The sequence below is a fragment of the Rhinopithecus roxellana genome, chromosome 13, assembly GCF_007565055.1.
Source record: "Rhinopithecus roxellana isolate Shanxi Qingling chromosome 13, ASM756505v1, whole genome shotgun sequence".
Classification (NCBI taxonomy): Eukaryota; Metazoa; Chordata; class Mammalia; order Primates; family Cercopithecidae; genus Rhinopithecus; species Rhinopithecus roxellana.
Genome location: NC_044561.1, coordinates 113,222,055 through 113,248,051, shown reverse-complemented (window position 1 = coordinate 113,248,051; position 25,997 = coordinate 113,222,055). Strand labels below are relative to the sequence as shown.

At 45.8% G+C, this 25,997-nt stretch overlaps 1 pseudogene across 1 annotated transcript; it reads left to right on the top strand.

The window, feature by feature from the left end:
• The first annotated feature begins 581 nt into the window (after positions 1-581).
• On the top strand, positions 582-4,315 carry LOC115892849 (annotated as a pseudogene). Its single transcript, XR_004052755.1, has one exon. The product of XR_004052755.1 is annotated as a zinc finger protein 532 pseudogene (transcript).
• The last annotated feature ends 21,682 nt before the right edge of the window (positions 4,316-25,997 follow it).

The window sequence follows — 25,997 nt, the reverse complement described above, 5'->3', positions numbered from 1 at the left end:
ATCAATAACAAAAAGATATCTGGAAATTCCCCAAATATTTGGAAATTAACACATTAAGAATAGTCCATAAATTAAAGAAGAAATTTAAAATGTAAAAATCTTAAACTGCAAAGGGAAACATCAAATTTGTGGGATGCAGCTAAAGCAGTGCTTAGATAGAAATTTATTGCAATATTGGGAAAAAAAATCTTTGAATCAATGATGTCAGTTTCCATTACAAGAAAATACAAAAAAGTAAGTTGAACTTAAAGTAAGCAGGAGAAAGAAAATAGCAAATATGAGAGCAAACACCGATGAGTCAATAGAGAAATAGAGAAAAATCAATGAAGCCAAATGCTGATTCTTTGTATACACTAAGAAGGTTAATAGACTTTTAGCCAGACTGACCAGGAACTTAAAAAGAGGGCATCTTCCGGGAGGCGGCGGCGGCGGCGAGGCCGCTCCACCGCACACGCACACAGACCCCGGCAGCGGGAACGCAGATGACACGCCCGTAACATGGAAGCCGCCGCCGCCGCCGCCGCTCCCACGACAGCAGCAGCAGCCACAGCAGCAGCCGCCAGCGGCGCCGCGCTGAACAAAGGTCATCCGAGCTGCAGCCGTCTCAGACGCCCAGGCTTGACCGCCGCGAAGGCCAACCCCGGGAAGGGGGGTATGTTCTGTTTTGTGCTTTTTCTTTTAGAAGCTACTAAAGGGTGTTGGGGATGCTTCTGACTATTATGAAGGCCAAAAGGCCTGTTGACTGGGGCTGCTTTTAACCCTTTCCTATTTGCTGAGAATGCAGCCGTGTGACAGTAACTGAACATTGGTCTAAAGTCTTTCCAAAAGGTCAAGGTTCACAAGAACATCTGCTCAAATTCATGACCATGGGGGATATGAAGACCCCAGACTTTGATGACCTCCTGGCAGCATTTGACATCCCAGATATGGTCGATCCTAAAGCAGCTATTGAGTCTGGACACGATGACCACGAAAGCCACATGAAACAGAACGCTCACGGAGAGGATGACTCCCACGCACCATCATCTTCTGACGTGGGTGTCAGCGTTATCGTCAAGAATGTTCGGAACATCGACTCGTCCGAGGGCGGGGAGAAAGACGGCCACAACCCCACCGGCAATGGCCTCCATAATGGGTTTCTCACAGCGTCCTCCCTGGACAGTTACAGTAAAGATGGAGCGAAGTCCTGGAAAGGAGATGTGCCTGCCTCTGAGGTGGCTCTGAAAGACTCGATGTTCAGCCAGTTTAGCCCGATCTCCGGTGCTGAAGAGTTTGACGACGATGAGAAGATCGAGGTAGATGACCGTCTTGACAAGGAGGATGTGCGATCAAGCTTCAGGTCGAACGTGTTGACAGGGTCGGCTCCCCAGCAGGACTACCATAAGCTGAAGGCACTGGGAGGGGAAAACTCCAGCAAAACGGGACTCTCCATGTCAGGCAATATGGAGAAAAACAAAGGTGTTAAGAGAGAAGCAGAAGCCAATTCTATAAACCTGAGCGTTTATGAACCTTTTAAAGTCAGAAAAGCAGAGGATAAATTGAAGGAAAACTCTGACAAGGTGCTGGAAAACAGAGTCCTGGATGGGAAGCTGAGCTCCGAGAAGAACGACACTGGCCTTCCCGGCGTTGTGCCATCAAAGACAAAGTCGTCCTCCAAGCTCTCGTCCTGCATCGCTGCCATCGCGGCTCTTAGCGCTAAAAAGGCGGCTTCAGACTCCTGCAAAGAACCAGTGGCCAATTCGAGGGAATCCTCCCCATTACCAAAAGAAGTAAACGACAGTCCGAGAGCCGCCGACAAGTCTCCTGAATCCCAGAATCTGATCGACGGGACCAAAAAACCATCCCTAAAGCAACCGGATAGTCCCAGAAGCATCTCAAGTGAGAACAGCAGCAAGGGATCCCCGTCCTCTCCTGCAGGGTCCACACCAGCAATCCCCAAAGTCCGCATAAAAACCATTGACTCTGGGAAGAAACCTTCCGAGCAGACAGCATCCGTGATGGCCTCTGTGACATCCCTTCTGTCATCTTCAGCATCAGCCGCCGTCCTTTCCTCTCCGCTCAGGGCGCCTCTCCAGTCCGCGGTCGTGACCAATGCAGTTTCCCCTGCAGAGCTCACCCCTAAACAGGTCACAATCAAGCCTGTGGCTACTGCTTTCCTCCCAGTGTCTGCTGTGAAGACGGCAGGATCTCAAGTCATTAATTTGAAGCTCGCTAACAACACCACGGTGAAAGCCACGGTCATATCTGCTGCCTCTGTCCAGAGCGCCAGCAGCGCCATCATTAAAGCCGCCAATGCCATCCAGCAGCAAACTGTCGTGGTGCTGGCATCCAGCCTGGCCAACGCCAAACTCGTGCCAAAGACTGTGCACCTTGCCAACCTTAACCTTTTGCCTCAGGGTGCCCAGGCCACCTCTGAACTCCGCCAAGTGCTAACCAAACCTCAGCAACAAATAAAGCAGGCAATAATCAATGCAGCAGCCTCACAACCCCCCAAAAAGGTGTCTCGAGTCCAGGTGGTGTCGTCCTTGCAGAGTTCTGTGGTGGAAGCTTTCAACAAGGTGCTGAGCAGTGTCAATCCAGTCCCTGTTTACATCCCAAACCTCAGTCCTCCCACCAATGCAGGGATCACGTTACCGACGCGTGGGTACAAGTGCTTGGAGTGTGGGGACTCCTTTGCACTTGAAAAGAGTCTCACCCAGCACTACGACAGACGGAGTGTGCGCATCGAAGTAACGTGCAACCATTGTACAAAGAACCTCGTTTTTTACAACAAATGCAGCCTCCTTTCCCATGCCCGTGGGCATAAGGAGAAAGGGGTGGTAATGCAATGCTCCCACTTAATTTTAAAGCCAGTCCCAGCAGATCAAATGATAGTTTCTCCATCAAGCAATACTTCCACTTCAACTTCCACTCTTCAGAGCCCTGTGGGAGCTGGCACACACACTGTCACAAAAATTCAGTCTGGCATAACTGGGACAGTCATATCGGCTCCTTCAAGCACTCCCATCACCCCAGCCATGCCCCTAGATGAAGACCCCTCCAAACTGTGTAGACATAGTCTAAAATGTTTGGAGTGTAATGAAGTCTTCCAGGACGAGACGTCACTGGCTACACATTTCCAGCAGGCTGCAGATACGAGTGGACAAAAGACTTGCACTATCTGCCAGATGCTGCTTCCTAACCAGTGCAGTTATGCATCACACCAGAGAATCCATCAGCACAAATCTCCCTACACCTGCCCTGAGTGCGGGGCCATCTGCAGGTCGGTGCACTTCCAGACCCACGTCACCAAGAACTGTCTGCACTACACGAGGAGAGTTGGTTTTTGATGTGTGCATTGCAATGTTGTATACTCTGATGTGGCTGCTCTGAAGTCCCGCATTCAAGGTTCTCACTGTGAAGTCTTCACAAGTGTCCTATTTGTCCAATGGCGTTTAAGTCTGCCCCAAGCACACATTCCCACGCCTACACACAGCATCCTGGCATCAAGATAGGAGAACCAAAAATAATATATAAGTGTTCCATGTGCGACACTGTGTTCACCCTGCAAACCTTGCTGTATCGCCACTTTAGCCAACACATTGAAAACCAGAAGGTGTCTGTTTTCAAGTGTCCAGACTGTTCTCTTTTATATGCACAGAAGCAACTTATGATGGACCATATCAAGTCTATGCATGGAACATTGAAAAATATTGAAGGGCCTCCAAACTTGGGTATAAACTTGCCTTTGAGCATTAAGCCTACAACTCAAAATTCAGCAAATCAGAACAAAGAGGACACCAAATCCATGAATGGGAAAGAGAAATTGGAAAAGAAATCTCCATCTCCTGTGAAAAAATCCATGGAAACCAAGAAAGTGGCCAGTCCTGGGTGGACGTGTTGGGAGTGTGACCGCCTGTTCATGCAGAGAGATGTGTACATATCCCACGTGAGGAAGGAGCACGGGAAGCAAATGAAGAAACACCCCTGCCGCCAGTGTGACAAGTCTTTCAGCTCGTCCCACAGCCTGTGCCGGCACAACCGGATCAAGCACAAAGGCATCAGGAAAGGGTACGCCTGCTCGCACTGCCCAGACTCCAGACGTACCTTTACCAAACGACTGATGCTGGAGAAGCACGTCCAGCTGATGCATGGCATCAAGGACCCTGACCTGAAAGAAATGACAGACGCCACCAATGAGGAGGAAACAGAAATGAAAGAAGACACCAAGGTCCCCAGTCCCAAGCGGAAGTTGGAAGAACCAGTTCTGGAGTTCAGGCCTCCCCGAGGAGCAATCACTCAACCATTGAAAAAGCTGAAAATCTATAAACTATAAAACTTCCAGAAGAAAACAGGAGAAAATGCAAGTGATGTTGGGTTAGGAAAATAATTCTTAAATAGTATGCAAAAGTATGAACTCAAAAAAATGATAAACTAGGCTATCAAAATTAAATATCTTTGTTTTTTAAAAGACACTTTTAAGGGCAAAAGCTTCGAATAAACACTTTATCAAAGAAGATCTGTGAATGACAAATAAGCGTATGAAAAGATGTTCAACTCATTAGGGGAATGCAAATTAAAAAACAAGATAAGTTACCACTACACACCCACTGGAATGACTAAAGTTAATAACTGACAATACCAAACACTGAAGAGGATGTGAAGCAACTGGAACTCTCATATATTGCTGCTGGCAATTTAAAAAATGTTAGATTCACTTTGAAAACAGTTTAGTATTTGATTCTAAAGTTAAATGTACCTTTATCCAAGAAAATTTACCTAATTTAATTGTAGGTGTTTACCCAAGAGAAATGAATACAGGTGTCCATAGATTTGTATTTAAACATGCATAGCAGCTTTTTTTTTTTTTTTTTTTTTTTTTTTTTTTTTTTTTTTTTTTGAGACTGAGTCTCGCTTTGTCGCCCAGGCTGGAGTGCAGTGGCATGATCTCAGCTCACTTTGCAAGCTCTGCCTCCTGGGTTCACGCCATTCTCCTGCCTCAGCCTCCTGAGTAGCTGGGACTACAGGTGCCTGCCACCACACCAGGCTATTTTCTTTTTTTTGTATTTTCAGTAGAAACGGGGTTTCACCGTGTTAGCCAGGATGGTCTCGATCTCCTGGCCTCGTGATCCACCTGCCTCAGCCTCCCAAAGTGCTGGGATTATAGGCGTGAGCCACCGCGCCGGCATTTTTTTTTTTTAAAGAACACCTCCCAAACTGGAAACAACCCAAATATCCACCAGGCGGTAAATAAAGAAATTATGGTACATCCACACAATGGAATACTACTCAGCAATGAAATTGAATGACAAACGCAGCAACATGAATGAATCCTAAAAGCTTTATGATGAGTGAAAGATGGCATGTACAGCAGAGAATGTGCAGTATAATTCCGTCTGTATAAAATCCTAGAAAAGTCAAAGCTGTAGAGATGGAAAGAAGATCAGTAGTTTCCAGGGGCCTCTTGGTGGGGACTGATAACCTTTTGGTTTGATTGAAATGTTTTATATCTTGATTTTGGTGATTTTTACATGACTGTATTTATTTGTCAAAACTCATCTAATTGTACCAGTGAAATTGATAGATGTCCTTTTATGTAAAATTATACTTTGACATAGATAATTTTTTTCCTTTTCAAATTCAATTTCGATTTCTTTTGATTTGAGCTCTTCACTTTTACCCATCTGAAAATAAGAACTACTACTATTGCAATTACTAAAGAGTTACTATTTGCCAGCAACTGTGCTGAGAAAGTTACATATATTTATTTCATTTAATTCCATCTTCTGCTCTTTCACGTGGGCATTTCAATTTGGGGGATTTTTAAAATTTGAATTTTGAGGTTTTTGTAAACCATTTCTCTTCAGAGGACTGGCCTTTTTCAGTCTGCATTTATGGACAGATGGGATTAGAAAATTTTCCCTTAATTGTTGCCAATGTTTGTCTTCTTATCCTTGAAATACTTAATAAAAAATCATAGACTAATATTCATGTTGAGCCCTTACTATGTGTCAGGCACTGTGCTAAGTGTTTTGTAGATAATATCTTGTTGAATCTTCATTACTGATGAAGAAACTGTGGCTGAAAGAGATTAAATGATTTGCTAAGATGATCCACTGGAAAATGACAAATCTAGGATCCAAGTTCAGGTCTTTTGGATTAGCCTTCTTGTCATCCAAAAGATCTTTTTTTGTCCCAGGAATGTACTCCCATGGCCTTTGACTTAATCCTCACCTTCCTCAGTACTCCATATTATGCACGTCAAAAGTCTTCCTGGGACTCTTAATGCTTACTCCCACTGGTGTGCTGGAACAAACGAACAAACAAGCAAAGAAGCCCACCCCGGTTTGTAGCGTTTTCCAATTTCCAACATGTGAATGCTCCCACCATGGTCAATTTCAAGCTTCCAACTTATTGTCCCTAAACAGGAGTTGGAGAAATACACGTCATTGGGTTCTCTCAAGCAGGTATGAGCTGCCACCAGCTTACCACTGCATTGTTCACTTGAAATGCTTTTGTGCATTCTGTAGGATCAGTGCCTTTGTCATATGCTCTGGGAATGCTTCCCCAATCCCTCCTGGCTGGTTTAGGATAGGCTTTAATGAGCATTTACCACCATGGTCTCTAGTGATGGCTTTCTCCTGTGCCTACTCCTCTGACCTGAGAGTTCTTCAAAGGCAGCTTTGAGCCCAGCATCTGGACACAGCATACATCAGCCAATATTTACTGAATGAGTAAATGAACCAGGGATTCAAATCCCTTCCATGGCTCCCGATTTCCCTCAGCATAAAATCCAAACTTCTTACTTTTATAAGGTCTTGCATGATGGGGCCTATGCCTCTCTCTCCAGCCTTATTCCAAGCTCCTCTTCCCTTCCTTCACTACACTCCAGCCTCCATGGCATCCTTTCAGCGTCAGTCACATCAAGTTCTTACTGCCTTGAAAACTTGGTACATCTTTTCTGTGTGCCTAGAATCCCTTTCCTCCAGTTTCCAAAGCTGGCTCCTTTCCATCCTGCAAATCTGTTCTTATTATCTTCTCCAACATTCCAGCTAAATGATCTATATCACAGTGCTGTGTTCATCCTCATTACATCTTTCTCATTTTGTAATTACATATCTATTTGTCTATTTCCCATATATTACCTATCTTTCTCACTAGACTACAAGCTCCATGAGGACAAGAATTGTGTCTGTTTCTATCACTCCTTGTACCTAGCAATACCTCCATTAATGTTTGTCAAAGAATTATGTGTATAGTTGAAAGGTCAGTGTGGTTCCAAAGGTTGATGAACAAGCATATGCATTGTGGAGGGAAAATTATTTCTTCATCCATTCATTCATTCACACAAATATTTATTGTGCTAGGTTTTGACCTGCATGATCAAGGCACAGAGGAAAATTAGATGCTCTGTTCCGTAAGAGGCTCACAGTCTAGCAGTGAAACAAAAGCTTTATTTGGGAATGTACAATGTGCAGTGGGGCATTGGAGAAGGAGAACCTAAGTCCACTGGGGGAGTAAAAGAAGGTTTCACAGAGTTGACTCTTAAGTTAGGTTTTGAGGGCTGAGTAGGAGTTTGCCACTTGGGCAGGTTGAGAAAAGCTGTTCTATGTGGAGCGGTCTGAAAAAGTGTGGTGCTGTAAGAAAACAAAGTGTTTGGGGTAAATTAAAGCAGTTCAGTGCTGCTGGGGTATAACATATGAAGGGAGTGATAGAAGGTGAAGCTAGAGACAGAGGCAGGAGCAGCCATGAAGGGCTGTGTATTTTGTCCTACAGGTAAATTGAAATGTATTGAACTGGGGGATAATAGGACCATATCTCTGTAAGGTGTCAGGAGGAAAGGAGAGAGTGGAAGGTAGTAGAAAGTTAAAGAGTTTTCGTAAGCCTTTCTGCCAAGTTGCTCTCCTGCCTAAAGCAGACCTTACTGATAGAATGCTACACTTTTCCACATGGAGCCTAGATTCCACCTCAGAATCTTTTTCAACACAGCCTTCCAGGCAAGGGCAACCAATCAGTAGGACTTGGCTCACTGGACGTACCTTGTATGTTCTTCTTGCACTGCGTATTTCTGGGGACTCTTAACAGCTCTGATATGATGACTTTAAGAAAATATTAACTCAACCAATAATCTTTTCACTTTGGTATGAGATAATGCCTTAACTCGAGTGTATAGCTCTAATGGTGAAATTTCTGGCGCTGGAGGGTGTAGGAGGAAGTACTTTGAAGGAACCTGCCAGGTCCTTGTAAAAGTGTCCATTCTTTGGTTGACTTTTTTTGTAAATATAGAATATTGCTCCTTTGTCCCATGTGTACATAGGAGATATAATTATACCAGTTTCTGAAGGTGGTTGGTTTCAGAGAGACTGATAAAAAGGCAAGTTCTGCAGGGAAAGAATATGAGTCTTGAAGTCACCCAAACTTATCTTCAAAACCCTGCTTTGCACTTTTCTGAGTTTAGGAAGCTAGTAAACATTTCCTGAGTACCTACTCTGTGCCGGTCGTGGGCTAAGCACTTCCAGCTTTATTCTATGGATGGGGAAACTGAGGCTCAGAGAAAGTAATTAGTAACTTATAAGCTGTGAGGCTTCAAATAAATTCTTAACCTCTCTAATTTTGCATTTGCTGATTTGTAAAATGTGGCCGATAAAGCCTACCTGCTGGGGTTAAATAAGACAATACTTGTGAAAGCACCTAGTAGCTGGTAGAGGCTCTTCAGTGTTATCTCTTTCTTCCCTTTTCTTGGCAGAAAGGCTGGCTGAGCAAAGAAAGCCCCAGTTTAAGGTCCTCAGGGAGAAACACATCTTTGCTCTGGGCTCTGAAATCCCTGGAGCCCACAACTTAATAGACTTACAATTGGTTAATTTTCTCTTGACATTGATCAGCAATGGGTCACATCTGGCACCCGCTGGCCTGGCCCTGAGGGGGAGCCGCAAGATGCCTGGCCTGGCCTCCCTAACCAGAAATTCAATAACTTTTTCATATAAATTGTTCGTAAGAGAAAACTTCTTGTTTTCAGCAGTTGTCGCTGTTTCAGCATTTTTCTGTACGAGATGAAAAACTTTTGCATTGAGCAAAATACAGATTTATGGTCAATAAAGTGAAGTTTAACAGTTTATAGAGGCTATACTTTCTTTCTTAAAAACTGATATTAAAAGCCATTTTTCCCAGTCTGTGTAAAAATGGTTCCTCTATCAATCAGGATCCCAGTTTGTTTAAATGATAGAAGAATTAGGAAAAACTCTCTCATCAGAGGGCCTTCAAACACATGCCCATCATTGACTTCTGTCCTAGGGCTTTGGATAGATCAGGGATATTTCTTGAAACTGGAGACAGTCAAGCTGGAAACCAGAAGTTTCTTGGAGCCAGAGCAAGCTGAATCGCAGATGGGGTGTGAAGAGGGGGATGCTCCTCTTTTATCCAATATCTGTCTGGTATCATTTATTTACTCAGCAAATCATTTGCTGAGGACCTACTGTGTGTTAGAGCCTGAGCTGGGCACTGGAATGACAAAGATCTGCGTCCTGCCCTCAAGGTGCTCGCTGTTGAGGAAGCGAGTCAAGCAGGCAGGCAGTGACAGCGGAGTCAGGAGTGGTTATTGAAAAATGTTGAGGAAGAGCACCTCACCCAACTGAGTCCTGAAGACAAGTGAGAGAGGTGGCAGCGAGGGAAGGAAGGGCAGTACAGGCAGAAGAGGCAGCAGGATGCGGTAAGAGCTGGTCTCCCTTCCCGGATCAGTTTTCTCTAGGGTAGACTAGGAAGCCGAGGTTTGCCTGGCAGCTGCTCCCAAGCGTCCCATTCATTTGCAGCTCCCTGCTCAGGGCTCCTCCTGGCTGCTCCCGGCTGTGCCATGGACCCCTGCTCCTCCCCGGAGTCTGAGGGCTGTGTCTGTATCAATGTGGGGCTGTTCTCACAGGCGCCAGGGTGAGGAGACCATTCTTCCCTTTCCTGCTGTCTGTACCTGTGTTCCTTTTCACCTGCCCACCCTACAAGGCTATCAGAGCATGGTAGGCTTTACCGAAGTGTTGGTGGAACTGGACAGAAATAGCAACATAGGATAAAATATTTAAAATTATGTAAAGTGTGACTGTCCAGAGAGTTCCAGAAAGAATAGTGTATCAATTATAAGAAGGGTGCTCTGAGGGGGCTTCTGAGGCTTACTCCCTTTCCTAAGGTCTACTCCTTCCTTCTTGCCATTTATATTTTATTTTATTTTATTTTTGAGATTGAGTTTCGCTCTGTTGCCCAGACTGGAGTGCAGTGGTGTGCTCTCGGCTCACTGGAACCTCCATCTCCTGGGTTCAAGTGATTCTCCTGCCTCAGCCACCGTACCCAGATAATATTTGTGATTTTAGTAGAGTTGGGGTTTTGCCATGTTGGCCATACTGGTCTTGAACTCCTGACCTCAGCCTCCCAAAGTGCTGGGATTACAGGCATGAGCCACCATGCCGGGCTTATTCCTTACTTCTTGTAAGAGAAAAAAGTCATTCTCTTTAAGTCTCTCTGGAGTCCAGTACCAGCTACTCTCCATGTTCAGGCAACCCCGTATTCCTGATCTGAGGACACTGAATTCCCCACTCCCACCCCCATGAACACTACACCCACTCCCACATAACACTCATCTACCAACAACTATTAGTTCTCAGAGACAGAACTGCCTAGCTCTTTCCTCATTCCAGCACATGTGCACAGCTTTCCTGCTCATAGAGGGGACAGCCCTTCACATTTTTACGCAGAGCTCTGTAGTCTCTCTTTGGTTCCTTCTGCTTTCAGTCTGCCCGGGGCTTACCAGTGCCTGAAAAGGGAAGGCCCCATTGCTGGCTACCTCTTAACCGTACAAAGACAGAGGCTAAAGCTCTGAAATACAATTTACTTTAGGTCAATTTAAATTCTTAGGTGAATTTCTTGCTCCGTGAGCTGAGAAAACTCCTAGGTATTGATGGGATGGCAGGATGCTCTTCCCATACCATCCAATAGAAATGGAATGTGGGTCACATGTGTCATTAAAAAATTTCTGGTGTTCCAATAGCCAAGATTTGGAAGCAACCTGAGTGTCCATCAACAGATGAATTAGATAAAGGAAATGTGGTACTTCCATACAATGGAGTACTATTCAGCCATAAAAAAGAATGAGATTCAGTCATTTGCAACAGCAGGATGGAACTGGAGGTCATTTGGTTAAGTGAAATAGGCCAGGCAGACAAAGACAAACATTGCAAGTTCTCATTTACTTGTGGGATCTAAAAATCAAAACAATTGAATCCGTGGAGACAGAGAATAGAAGCATGGTTACCAGAGGTGGAGGAGGGTAGTGGCGAGGTTGAAGGGGGAGGTGGAGATCATTAATGGTACAAAAAATAGTTAGAATGAATGAATGAGACCTACTATTTGACAGTACAACAGAGTGACTATAGTCAACAATAATCTAATTATACATTTTAATATAATGAAGAGTATAATTAGATTGTTTGTAATACAAGGACAAATGCTTGAGGGGATGGATACTCCATTTTCCATGACATAATTATTATGCTTTGCATACCTGTATCAAAACATCTCATGTACCCCATAAATACATACACCTACTATGTACCCACAAAAATAAAAAATAAAAATAAAAAACCCAGGGATAATAAGTCCCTGCATGTTAAAAACAAAATTTCTAGTGTCCACACATTTAAAAAGGTAAGAAGAAACAAGTGAAATCGATTAATCAAATGTGAATATAAATTAGTCTAAATATCATCATTTAGACATGCAATCAGTAAAAAATTACCAGTGGAGATATTTTGCATTCTTTGTTTTCATACTGAGTGTTCAAAATCCAGGGACTATTTTATATTTACAGTACAGTTTGATTTAGACTAGGCACATTTCAACCTGCCCAGTTGCTCTGTGTGTCTCATGGCCTCGGGATTGGACAGCAACGAGATAGAGTCTAAGTACCTGTGTGCGCACAGGCCATGGGAAAGAGGGAGAGATGGGGGGCGAGGAGAGAGGATATCTAGAAATGAGGTCTCAGAGAGATACTTTTGCTGTGGGAAAGCATTTGGACTTTATCCTGAAGACAATGGAGCAGATGTAGAAGCGTTTTACGTAAAGGAGAGTTGTGATCTGGCTTACGTTTTAGAAAGATCTTCTGGCTGCCCAAAGAGAGGATGTTGGAGGAGGCAAATAAGTTTGAAGGCAGGAAGATTTCACTGGGAGAATTGCTTCCTGGAGAGAAGGGAGGCTTACTGGGTGTGGACAGAGGTGATTGGATTCTAGACTTGTGAGGGAGGTAGAACCCACAGGACATGTTGGATGTGGGGGTGTGAGAGGGAGCTGGAGTCACGGATAACACGTTCAGCCCTGTGCAATGAGGTGGATAGTAGTGCCCTTTACTGAAACACAGAACAGGAGGAATGCCCAGGTTTGAGGGTGGAAGGTGAGTGGGGCAGTTTAGGACATGGGAGTTCGAGAGTCCTTCACACATCCAAGCAGAGGTGTCCCTCAGGAAAATGCACCTGGAGCTCGGGAGAGAAGTGTGAGTTGGAGACAAGGTTGGGCACCCACTGGTTGTGAGGGATCCCAACAATGTCTCTGACTCCAGTGGGCCTTTTGAAGGTTTCTACCTCCTAAGCCTGTCTTGAAAGTTGGTAGTGACAGCAGTGACCTTATGGTGCTTAGCACAGAGTCCTGAACATGTTGAGTGCACCGCAAATGTGAGTTGTCAGATGGTGGTGATGATCGTATGGGATCCCTCCTGTTCAGGCCCTGCCTCCTAGATGTTTGCTTTCACTCACCTTGGCCATTTGGCAAAGGTCTGAGACAGGTGGTTGGTTGCGGGGAACTGGGGCCTGGAATGAAGGGACTCAAGCTGAGGCTGCCGCTGGCTTGGAACCCAGCAGTGCGTTGGCTCCCCCAGCCTGAACATCAGCCTCCTGACCCACACTTGATTCTTTCACACCTTAGGTCACTCACTGGCTTCCACTCAATTTTAGTTCTCCTTGCCCTCAAATCCTTTACTTGTTATTGGGGATGCTCTGCTACACTGCCCGGACCCCTCATTCAGGAACGAAGGACTGATTCTACCAGCTGCCGGGGAAGTTGTCAGCTGATAGCTTTCAGCTGTCAGCCCTCTCTAGAAATTGCACTGACTGAAGACAGTCCTAGCATCCAAGGTCACACCCCTTCCCAGGTCAGCCCACATCCAATGACTGGTCAAGGTAGGGCTATAACAGCCTGACCCACTTACCCTAACTTGGATGGCTTTAAAAGATCATCCAGCTTTAGACCTCCACTTGGGATCAGCTGAGACTGCCCTGTTGTGACTGCATTGCTGTCTCTCTCTCCCTCTGCCCATTACTACTGCCTTTCCCTGTATGTGTGGACCCAAGAGCACTCCCCAATGAGCCTGTATTCAAATCTCTATCTCAGTGTCTTTCTCCTCAAGTACAGCCTTTGATACTTGGCTTTGTCATTAGTTGTAGCCATGAAATTACACTCTTGGTCAGATGTATTGGAAATACTCTCTCTCTCTCTCTTTCTCTCTCTCTCTCTCTCTCTCCCCCCCTCTCTTTCACACACACACACACACACACACACACACACACACACACCCCTAATCTTAGGCATTCACTCATTTGGTCACCAGGTTTCATCTCTGGACATCCCATCACACTGCGCTATTCTTAAATGTATCTCCTTGCTCCCTTCTTCCCACCCCATCGCCGTCTCTTTCCCTCTCTCTCCTTTCACAAGATGAAGCTCCGACCCATAACCAAACAACTTTTAACCTCCAGGTTTTTTTTTCCCCCTTTCTCAGAGTTCTGTGCCCCTTGCAAATTGGGCCAGAGTCAGAAGAGAAATCTTGACATTCTCAGCATTGATCCCCTCATCCGTCTCATCCCTTCCGACATACCCTGAGCCTGTGAGGTGGAGAGGGCATTTGAGGGCTGTGTCCCTGTAGTCCCTCAAGCCGGGCCTTGGGGGGCGGGCTAAGATTTCTGCAAGGATCTCGAATCTGAAGAGCCTAAGTCGTAGCTCACGTCCCCACTGAACAATGAGGCTTGATGAACGGGGTGTGATGTGCAATTGCTGATGAATATCAAGCTGATTCCCTATGACTCTCAACGTGGTGCATGTGCGAGTGCAAAGCTGTGTTGTCCCGGGAGGGCTCAATATGAGCTCCAAGTTTCCCAACTTCCTGGCCTCAAAATTGATGTGTACAAAGGAAAAAAGGAGAAGATGCAAAACCCGCAAAGCAATATTTCCCAAGGCGAAGCCTGACATTATGACCGCCTCTTTAAGCACTTTTATTGCATATATATATATGTATATATATATATATTTTTTCCCTCAACTGCATCTTCTGACTGACAAAGCTCTTTCTCGCCAAAAACGACCGTTATAAAATTATGACTTGCGCATATATAATGTTTGTGTTCAACAAGAAAACAGAAATGCCACCTTATTTTGTGGTTACAGCTGCACAATTCACATCCGGCAAGATTGATCATATTAAGGTTATGCAATCATCTAATTGCAGAGACAAGCCTTGAGTAATAACTCCAAATGCTCGCACTTCAATCTGCACAGCAGAGTCATTGCCGAGTCCTGATTAGCGCCTGACAGCGTTCGGGCACCATTATCCGCTCTGGCATTGTCTAATTCTCCATTTCCAGCCGAAGCAATCTACCCACTAACTGATCTATGACAAACAGGCTCGGAACAGCAAAGCTGTTTGGGTTGCAGATACATATCTAACAAAACATGACTCTTTGGGCTGTTTCCAGCTTTTCGTAGCAAAGTTTTCCCCTTTCCCAGGAGAAGGCAGACTCTTCCTCCCCCATTCCGTTCTCTCCCCTCCTCTCATTGTCAGGAGGTTGCGGATGACTAGACAGGGAATCTGTAAAATCTTTACCAAATTAACTCCTACTTGGATCTCAGATTTTGGCCCCAAAGTGGCTTTTTAGAAAGGCAGCCTCTACTCACTGCTGATACACAGTATCCCTGTGCTTTTTCTCTGTAGCACTTCACACTGTTTGCAACCATGCCTGCAAGTCCTATGGGCTTCACTTTCAAACTGTATCTGGAATCCCATCACTTTTAACCACCTTCATCACCAGGACCCATGCCACCCATGTCTCTCCCCTGGATTATCACATCACTGTCCTCTCTGGCCTCCTAGCTTCCTCCTTTGTCCTCTGTCTACTCTACAATCTATTTTCAATTGAGCCACAAAGTACTTTGTAAAAATGTCAATCAGATAATAGCATTCTTCTACTCAAAACTCTGTAATTATTCCCTATCTAACTCAGAGTAAAAGCTAAAGTCTTTTCAATGGCTTTATAAGCCTCACATGATCTCACAGTGTCCTCTCTCTGGCTGCATTGCTTATCTCTGCATTGCCTTTGTCTTTCTAACCTTCTCACGCTACTCTAGCCGTGTTAGTCTCCTTGCTCTTCCTTGAACACGCCAGACACACTCTGACCTCAGGGCCTTTGGACTTACTGTTCCCTTTTCCTGGAGCTGCCTTGCTTCAGATAATCTACATGGTTTGCTTCCTTTCTTCCTGTGGGTCACTGTTAAAATGTCACTTTAGCAGGCACCTTCCCTGGCTACCTTATCCAAATGGTAAACCCTCCCCACCCTAGCACTCCCTGGCTCCCTTACTGTGATCTGTTTCTATAGCAGACACCTTCCTCTAACATACCGTGCTTATTTATTTTGTAGATTGCCTTTTTGTCCTCTCTTGAATGTGGAGCAGCTCTCTCCAACAGAGCTTTCTATGCTGGTAGAAATGTTTTATATCTGCTCTGTCTAGTATAGTTGTCACTAGCACATGTGGCTATCGAGCACTTGAAATTCAGCTAGGGAGACTGAGGAACTGAGTTTTTAATTGGATTTAATTTAGATTTAAGTCATCATATGTGGCCAGTGGCTGCTATATTGAATAGCACAGGGCTAGACTATCTGTTCCACAAGGACGGAGATCTTCTGAAAAGGAGTTTAGAAGCATATGTCATAAGCCTAAAAAATATTCATAGCCTTTCACCTAGTAATCTCGCTTTCAGAAATTTATCCCAAGGAAAGGTTGTGTGTAGAAGAATGTTCACTCCACTGACATGGATAATAGTAAAAAACTGGAAATAATCTAAAAGTCCAGCAATAGGGGATTGAGCAAAGCAAATATAGTGCTTTGGAAATCTGATGGAAATTGAGCAACTTCTTAAATTAACATAGATTAGTAATTAGTGACATGGACAGAATGTCTGTGACATCTTATTGAATGAGGAAGCTAACAAAACTGTGTTTATGTCACAATCCCAATTTTAGGGAAAGTGTATATGATATATATAGTGATTCAGAAGGAAGAAATTCTACAGATGGAATTTCTTGTGTTTTTTATTTTGATATGTTTTTCTGTGTATTTCACATCTTCTGCAATGAATGTGTATCACCCAATTATCAGAAAAATGAAGTAAACCTAACCTTTCGTTAATAAATAGTTTTCACCCTGCATTTCTGATTTGACATTGCCATTTGTAGACACAGAGTATGGGAACAAAGCTGATGTGAGCCCTTTGCTCTCCTTTTCAGTGATTTAAGTCCTGCCCAGGCTGCTGCTGAGTGTCAACTTCCCTTTTTAAGAGATTCTGTTTCATTGGTTCTTAATTCCTTTTCTGAGCTTTGAGCAACCACGAGAAGGTTCTAATTCTTCCCCTTCCCTCCTAGAATGTGATGCATGGGGAGGTTTGTCCACCATAGAGATACACAGTGATCAGTATCACAGAAACTTCCAGCTTTGGGCTGGAAGACTCTTGAGCAGATGACAATCCCACTGAGCTCAGTGACTAGCGACAGTTTCTTTATGCAAAGGTAAGCTCACACAAATATATTCTCACCTCCTTTCCATTTTACACAAAGAGGTACATACTGCATACTGTTTTGAACCTGGCTTTTCCTACCTAATGAGCTCAGTAGGGTTGTCATCTGCTCAAGAGTCTAGCACTGCATCTCTCCTTCTGAGCTTGGAGGACTTTGTTCTGGGCAGAAGCATCCTCTCCCGTTCACAGTCCTGATGGCTCATCGGACCTACTGAAGCTTTTGGAAAAGTCCTTCCCTGTGTACACTGTGGCAATGCCATTCCTCGGCCTGGAGACCTTCATGGTTTAGTTCCCACTCAACTCTCCAGCATCATCTCTCACTGCTGCCCACTTGCACATACACAGTTCCTTGGGGGTTCCCTCAAAACCTATGTCTGTACCTTTGCATAGCCAGTTCTCCTGCCTGGAATTCCATTTTTGCATTGGCGATTGCCTCTGTCCTCCTGAGAACAATTTCTAGAGTTACTTTGTGGTTCAGTGCAACTTGATAATGCACTTACCTGTCTCATGGACTGTGCTTGCAGGGAGCATGAAGGAGAGGAAACAAGCATTTGCTAATTCCTTGCAATGTGTTAGGCACTTGAGAAAAGGCTCATAGTTGATCAGAGGAGACAGGTGAGAGGGTCATTACAATGCAGCATGACAAACATCTTAACTCAAGTATAGACAAGATGATATGGGAACAGTAATTTCTGCTGGGATGGGATGAGTAGTGAGTAGTTTTAGGTAAAAGGTCAAGTTGGACCTTAGAAGGGAGATAATTTTCATTTTAAAGTAGCTACCTAGCTATATGATAGTGGACCAAGCTCCTTGCCTCTCTGAGCCTCAGTGGCCTTATTTCTAAAATGGGCATCATGACTCATGCTCTGGCCAACTCCCCAGGCTGTTTTTATAGAGTCCATAGTATAGAAGGTGCTGTTGATGTCTCTTCCTTGGTATTCTCTGTTCTAGTACATGTGACTCTGTCTGAGTGTTAGTGGGTCAGGAGTGCTATAGAGTTAATGAGGATCTTCGGCCAAGATCCTTGTTATGGGAGTGGGTAAATAAATACCCCAGTTCCTTCTCGTAGATGGAATAACTTGGAGGAGCACATCTATACTGGCTCCTAGAGGTTTCCAGGAGGTTGGAGTTTCACTTACCCAAGGTGGTAACTTTCTTGACCATGCATCCTCGACTGACTGCCTTCCCCTCCCAGTCTCACTTGCCCAGTCCCCTACTGGCACTTCCTGGGACCACCTCCTAAATATATTACTTGCCCTGGAATCCTGTTCTCAGGTTCTGCTTCTAGGGCACCCAACTGGTTTTCTATGGAAATGTGAGACATTGTTCCCAACCTCTCTCTCTGACAAGCCCTGCCCCTCTCACCCTGTCCCCTCTCTTTCCCTGACTATACCATGTTTTCATGTGGGCTTGGGTTCATGATTATGACAAAAAAAAAAAAAGCTTTTGGAGCACAAAACCCATAGACAATAGGAACCCAGAGAACACCTAGGCTCAGCAAAATGCAAAGAAAGGGTGGATTTTATTTTACAGTGTGTGTGGGAGCGATTCTCAGCGGCTGCCACCTAACACCAGTCCATCACCTCATTAGTTCTCCAGCCCTGGGGCATTTGAAGTTGGCTGCAGTGGGGGTGGGGTGAGAGGGTGGGGGTATGATGGGAGCCAGATCCATGTGTCCTTTGTCGTATCCCCAGTTACTTGAGGCTGGGATGAAAAGAAGGTCTATGCATCTGGCCCTGCCCTCCCTGCCCCTCCTCCCTCCCAGGCCAGGATTCCCCTCCTGGGTGGGGCCTTTGGACAAGGGGCCCAATCTGTGGCTCTTACTCTCTGGCATGGGAAAACTGCTGGCTCAGCCACCCACATCAGCTTCTGCCACTTAGCCAGCTCAGCTCTCCCAGCCAACCTCTCCCAGCCTATTCCCAGGGGCCTAGATCTTTGGAATCAATAAGAATCAACAAACAGCCACTAAGCATCTCCATGGACAGTCGTCGGCCTGCCTTATGTCACAGGGTGAAAAGGGTATGATCCGCTTTCTTCCGATGAGGAAACTGAGGTTGGAAAATAGGCATACAAAAATCTTGGCTGGCAGAACTAGCCACCCAGAAACAGTGTCCCTTTGCCAGTGAAGGAGCTGGCAGGACCTAGCTCTGCATCACCTTCCAGCACCCACTTGCTGGAACCTCATTTTCGAGGTGGCAGCAGAACATGTGGTATTCCCAACAGCGCCAACATCTGGAGCAGAGGTGGAGGTGGGGCCTTCATTAAAATGCAGTGACTCCATTGGCACCAAAATAAATGTGACATTTATCAGAACCTGCTAAATCTATTCAGCGCTTGCTTCCTTCGGAAGTGCAGGGTTCATGCCGTGGGCCTGGAGAAAAAAGGTCTTTGCTGGTGAGAAAAATGAGTTGGCAAGATGGGAAGTAGAAAGAGAAGAGGGAACATTGGAAAGGGCAGGCTGAGAGGGGGCAAGCCTCAGCCTTGAGTCACTCTCTTCAATGCCGGTGAGTCCTCTGCAAAGGGAAGATAATGATTTTAAGGTAAAAGTCAATCATGTTGGAGAGGATTTCTGTTGCCTGATAAGGAAATCAAACAAAAAAAAAAACCTAAACCAGATTAAACTAACCTTTATGGAGCTCCTAGAATGTTGCTGGCATTTTTACATATTTCTCGCAATAACCTAGCAAATTACTTTTTATCCCTATTCTACATATAGGGAAACTGAGGTACAGAGATGCTAGGTGAGGCACTCAAGATTACTCAGCTAGTGTGTGGCATTCATGAATTGCGCTCTGCCACACCTGGGTGGGGCAACAATGATCTCATAAGCGTGATTTGGAGGCAAGCACTTGATTGGAAGAAAAGAGACTGGAGTCTGAGTCCAGACTTACTATTTGGGTTTGGAAAGTCTTTACTCAGTAAAACATGGTCCTTAAGTTCCCTTGGTTCTGATCACCTTATGCATGAGCATTTGTATGTTCTTGGTTATTGACCATGGAAAAATCCCAAGCCACCATTCCCAGATCTCTTGCCTGGGCCCAGGTCTCTGGAGTGTAAGGAAGCAGCATAGGAAAGCACTCTGGTTGCCTGGGTTCGAATCCCAGCTCCGCTGCTTACCAGCTGTGTGACCTTGGGCAAGTTACTTAACCTCTCTGAGACCTTACTTGCATATTGTTTTTTGTCATTGTGAGAATTATGAATAATAATCGCAGTAAATGTTTACTGAGTGATTATTAAGTGTCAGACACTATGTCAAGGGCTTTACATGCATGAGTTTATCTAATCCTTATAATTACCCTATGAAAAAGTTACTTTCATTTTTCTCATTTTAGAGATGAGGAAACTGAAGCTTAGAAACTGTGTTCTTAGATGTGATATATCATGATTCCCAGAAAGCAGTAGAAAGTTCTAGTTCTTGCTTCTTTCTGGTCTATGTGTTGCTAATTCCTATGGACCCCCCAAACAGCAGACCCAGGAGAGGAGCCAGGAAATGGGAATAGAAAAAATAAAACAGCTTCATCTCAGGGAGGAAGTTATTTTATTTTTCTTTTTAAAGACCTGATACTCTGCCAGACCAGAGCTAGCTAAAGCTGTTATTTCAGAGGGACTCTTTCTCAGGACACCTCAGGCTACTCTGGCACATTTTGGGAACCTTTTCTCCTGGGGCCCCTGGGGGCTTCAGGTGGATGGATGAGCATACAGTTTGCCTAAAGAATAGTTGCTGGGTCCTGTGAGACTTGCTGTGAATCTGTCTCTTAACCGGGCATCTGAGAGACAGTTTATAGAGAAGAGTTCATGATTACGATTAGAACCTGAATTACCAACCCTCATGGGCTACTCCATGCTTGGCACTGCACTAGAAGTCTTTGCTTAGTGATATAATTATCTTCCCCATTTTTCAGAAGTGGAGACTGAGGCTTGATTACCCCATCTGCAATGGGCTGAGAGCAAGAGTGTAATCAATGACCTTGTCCTCTCTTTCCTCCTTGCCAGCGTCCTTTCTTACCCTAAATGGTTAACAGTGAGTAGATTAAGAGCAAGTGTTAAGTGCAATTATCGCAGGACAGTTAATACATAATTGCATATTTTTGTAAACAAGCTTAGAAGCTTTTTCATTGACCTCTCTGTGGCTCTGTGGTTTTGCAGATAAATTATCTTTCCTTTTACACTCTAATTTTCACTGGGAGCAATGGCTATGCCACTATCGCTCTTGCAGCCCCTACTCTCTCAGGGCTGTTCCTGGTGACTGTGTGTCCTGGCACAAGCTCACCCAGCCATGCGATGTGTGTATGTGCCTGTGGGCCTCTCTGTGGCCATGGCAGAGTTAACAACACTGCAAACCCAGACAGATTCTGCTGAGAACTTCTGGGTGAGGGTAGGGATCCCCTTGGATGTAGGGAATAGCTCATGCTGGAAGGAGTAAAGAATTGGGAGTTTCCCTTCACAGGGGCTGGTATGGTTTGGCTTTGTGTCCCCACCCAAATCTTATCTCAAATTGTAATCCCCATGTGTCGAGGGAGGGACCTGGTGGTAGGTGATTGGATTGTGGGGTTGGTTTCCCCCGAGACATTCTCATGATAGTGAGTGAGTTCTCACGAGATCTAGTTGTTTGATAAGTGTCTAATGGTTCCTCCTTTGTTCTCTCCCCTGTCACCTAGTGAAGAAGGTGTCTGCTTCCTCTTCTGCCATGATTGTAAGTTTCCTCAGGCCTCCCCGGCCATGACGGACTATGAGTCCATTAAACCTCTTTCCTTTTTAAATTACCCAGTCTCAGGTATTTTTTATAGCAGTGTGAAAACGTACTAATACAGGGATCATTCATTCATTCTACAAATATTTGTTCATTGAGAACCTTCATGTGCAGGTTCCCTGGGGAAATAGCCCTGAACAAGGCAAATCTGGTTACAGACTGGCCAGGAATTGTTCTCAAACTATATTTAGTATTTCAGCAAGTCGCCATCAGGCCACCCAAGTTACCTGAAGCATGGAGCTTTGAGGCCGGGCGTGGTGGCTCACGCCTGTAATCCCAACACTTTGGGAGGCTGAGGCTGGAGAATCGTGAAGTCAGGAGATTGAGACCATCCTGGCTAACACGGTGAAACCCCGTCTCTACTAAAAATACAAAAAAATTAGCTGGACGTGGTGGTGGGCACCTATAGTCCCAGCTACTCGGGAGGCTGAGGCGGGAGAATGGTGTAAACCCAGGAGGTGGAGCTTGCAGTGAGCAGAGATCGCGCCACTGCACTCTAGCCTGGGCAATAGAGCGAGACTCCGTCTCAAGAAGAAAAAAAAAAGCATGGAGCTTTGCTTGGAGGGAAAATTATACCATCTTGGTGGGGTCACCTTACTGGCCAGAAAACTCTGGATGGTTATGAATATTTGAAACTGGAAATGAATGAATGATTACTTAAAATATTTAGGGTGTTGTTAGATAAACTCTTTTGAAATATGGGTGGCTTGGTGGAGGTCTGCAGTGGGTTCAGTTGTCACCATAGGGGATCCTGGTGTCCACCTTCCTCCTGTCCTTTTCCCCAGACTATATGCTTCCTGGCAGACCTGTGGTGGATAGGCATCCTCAAATGTTCCTGCTGCTGCTGCTGCTGTTAGCAGTAGGTAGTGAGAGGTAGGGGGGACTTGGGCCAAAGCTGTCCCCCATTCAGAAGCCTGTTCCACTGTCTCATTCCACTGCAGGCTCTGACTCCCCTTGCTGCATCCTCCGGTCCCACTGCCCTGTTTTCCTGTCTTCTTCCACGTTGTTGGACCCTGGATCTAGGCCACACTGAAGTTGCTGCACCGCCTCCCTCAGTTATATTTGGGGCCTTTGCTATGTCACAAAAGAGGTCCTCAGTTGGGAGCTCAGTGGGGTTGACTTCACCTCTGCAGCCCCCTCCCACCAGCGCTGCAAACTCCTCAGACACTGCGGACAGGGAGAGGAAGCCTAAGGAGCAACATTCTCCCAGCCCCGTCTCTAATCTGCTGCATGCTGAACCAAGTAGAAACCCACCCCAGGAGACCAAGGATGCAGTGTGCTGGGTGCCAGCCAGGCAGGTGGAATAATTGCAGGCCTGGTTGGGTGGTGGCTTGGCCCAGGTGTCTTAAGTTAAGAGATCAGGGCAGGACTGGGTTCCCTGGCTGCCAACTGCATCCTAAAAGACTGAGGATCTTCCTGGACTCAACAAAAGGCCGTATCTCTTCCCAGGATATGTGGCAGCAGGGTTAAGGCATGAGCTCTGTCTTTGGGAACTACAGGTAGTCATTAAGAGTCCCAGTTCTAGTGCCCATTGGTTCCTGCAAGTCAATTTGCTCTTCTGTGAAGAAGAATGCACCCCCTATCTACCTCACAGAGTCATGGATGAAGAATTTCGGGGGGAAACTGTGGAGGGCTGTGTGCACGTGAGGAGTGGTGTGTGATTATGGTCATGTGGTAGAATAGGTGAGCTCTGGAGTCAGACTGTTTAGGTTCAAACCCTGGTTCCACTACTACTGTATGACTGTAGACGAGTGGCTTAATTTCTCTGTGCCTCAATTTCTCATCTATGCAACAGGGATAATGATAGTCTCTAATTTATAGGGTAGTTGTGAGGATGAAAAGACTTGGGTTAATTCATGTAAAATGCTGAACACAGTGCCTGGTGCACAGTGTTTAGGAAATAATGATGCTGGTGGTGGTGATGGTGGGCTGGTGGTCATGTCAATGATGAAACAAAGAGAGTATATAGATATAGACCCTGATGTCTTTGTGAATGGTGAAGGGCACTTAACCATTCCAAATCTCCTCCCTTCATCTTTGGCCTTCACCCGACTCTGGCCAGGTGGGCAGCTCGTTGGGAAGTGAATGACAAGTCTTATCCCATAGTGGATGTCTTTGGGGAGGCAGTGTCAGGCAGGTCCCAGCCAAAGGAGATGTGAGGAGGACCATGCTCCTTGGGGCCTGTTTTCCCTGGATTCTCTGCTGGGTCAGTGACTGGTTCTGAGCCTGTGACCTGTGCTAGGACCCTCAGAGGGGCCACTCTGCCTTTCAGAACCAGCACAAAGCCCCTTGTGCAGGTACCAAGCTGGGATAATTGGGGAATCATGGAGCCAAATTAGAAGAGCTTAGGCATAATTGAGAATTCTTCTGCCTATTTGATAATAAAGAGCTGATCTGGGCTGACATCTGGGGAAGGGTTCAGAGTGCTTTTGATTATGAAGTGTTTTTTTTTTTTTTTTTTTTTTTTTTTTTTTTTTTTTTTAGACGGAGTCTTGCTCTGTTGCCAGGCTGGAGTGCAGTGGTGCGATCTCGGCTCACTGCAACCTCTGCCTCCCAGATTCAAGCTATTCTCCTTTGTGTTTTAAGTGGCAGAGGAAGAGCCTCTGGACTCCTCAAAGCAAACCCTCTGTGGTGTGCACTCTTTTCCATGAGGCCTCATTTCCTGAGGAAATGCCTCCCAGTTCCATCTCTGGCCAGACAGTGGCTGCCAGATTCCCGGGCTTGGGTGACAAGAATAAGACAGCGGTCTTGGAGAAAGAAGGGATTGAGTGGGGGTCCTGGAGGGAGGAGAGAAGGACCCCTTTTAAGTTCCAGGGACCACTGGACTATCCCATTCCTTTTAAAGGGGCTCCCTTTGGCCTGCTCCAGTCTGGGCAGAGTTTCCCGGCATCTCATCATTCCCTGGGTGATAGGCACCTGCCGCTCCCTAAAAACAAAACAATTAACCATCGTGACAGCCACAGCTCACCTGCTTTGAGGACTTTGTAGGGGCTGGGGACTGTGTCCCAGGCTCTACCAACATTATCCCTTCATTGACATACTGTTCATCTGCCAGTCTTTTGCCAGTTTGGCTTGAGTGATAAGAAGGTGTTAATTACCCTGGGGTGTGGAAGCCAGAATTTCTGCACAAGCCAGAGGGGGAAGTGTTGTCCAGGACTGGAATGCCCATTCTGATAAGTTCCTCTGCCCCCATCTTCCCTTCCTCTTATGCCTGTAACTGTACATCCAGACCTCTCCTTTTCATGGAGTCTCGCTTGGCCCCAGTGTCTCTGCCCTTCTGTGTCTCTCCCTGTCTACGGGCTCTCTGCCCCATCTCTGTCCTGACTTTGGTCATCCGACTTCTCCCCCTGCTGTCAGTTCCTCCTCTCGGGTTCTCTGCAGGGACAGGAGGCTCTTGGTCTGCTGAGATCAGCAAATGCCTCATACTCTGTCCACAAAACACCAACTGTGGTTCCTCTCTCCCCCCTCGGAGGCCTCCAGTTGCCTCTCACGCCAGTTCCTGAGTCCTCAGCCCCATCCAGGTTTCCTGAGAAAGTTGGCGTTGTGGTGGTCCCGGCGGGTGGGTTGGGCAGTGGCTAGGCTGGATTCTTATGGGAAAGTGAGTGTGTGTGTTCTCAGCCTGTGGTGACACGGCCCCCACCTCTCATGGGCCCTGCTGCCTACTCAGCCTCCCTGGCCACAGACCACCTGGGTTGCCCCACGTGGAGAGAAGTCAGGACCTGAAAGTGAGGGAAGGGGAGGGCTGTGGTCCATGGAGGGGCACTGGAGTGAAAACCACGCATTTCCTCCTGGAAAGTCCTTTCCTGGGCTCCGAGCTTGGCCCAGGATGCAGGGAGGGGTGAGAATCAGTGCCTGGGCTTCCTCCATGGGGCAGGAGAGCAAGACTTGGCACCAGTCACTGCCCTGGCTGTGTGTCCCCTGGCCACTTCCCTCGCCTCTTTGAGTCTCCTGCCCTGAGCTGCAACAGTGGTGGGAAAAATACTGGAAATGTGAGTCTTTTTCTTTCATGTGCTCTCTGAGCACAAGCTGTGGTGTTAGGTGGGTGTGCAAGAAGGGGGAGCCTCCAATTTCTTATCTTGCTTTGCTCCTTCTTTCCTTCCCATCAAATTATCATCAAGAAGCTCCTGAGTGTCAGGCCTGCCTTCTAACACATGCAACACGGGGAATTGTGCCACACGAGTGAGACACATCCTGGCCTTCCGGGAGGTCTCGGTTAATATAAACACAACAACGACGACAACAACAACAACAACAACAACAACACAAATTAGAAAAAAATGCCTTACAAGCTTGGGAGCTTGTCAGAAATGTAGAATCTCAGGCCTTGTGGCAGACTTACTAAATGAGAATCTGCATTTCAATAAGATCCCTGGGTAATTCAAATGACATTAAATTACAGG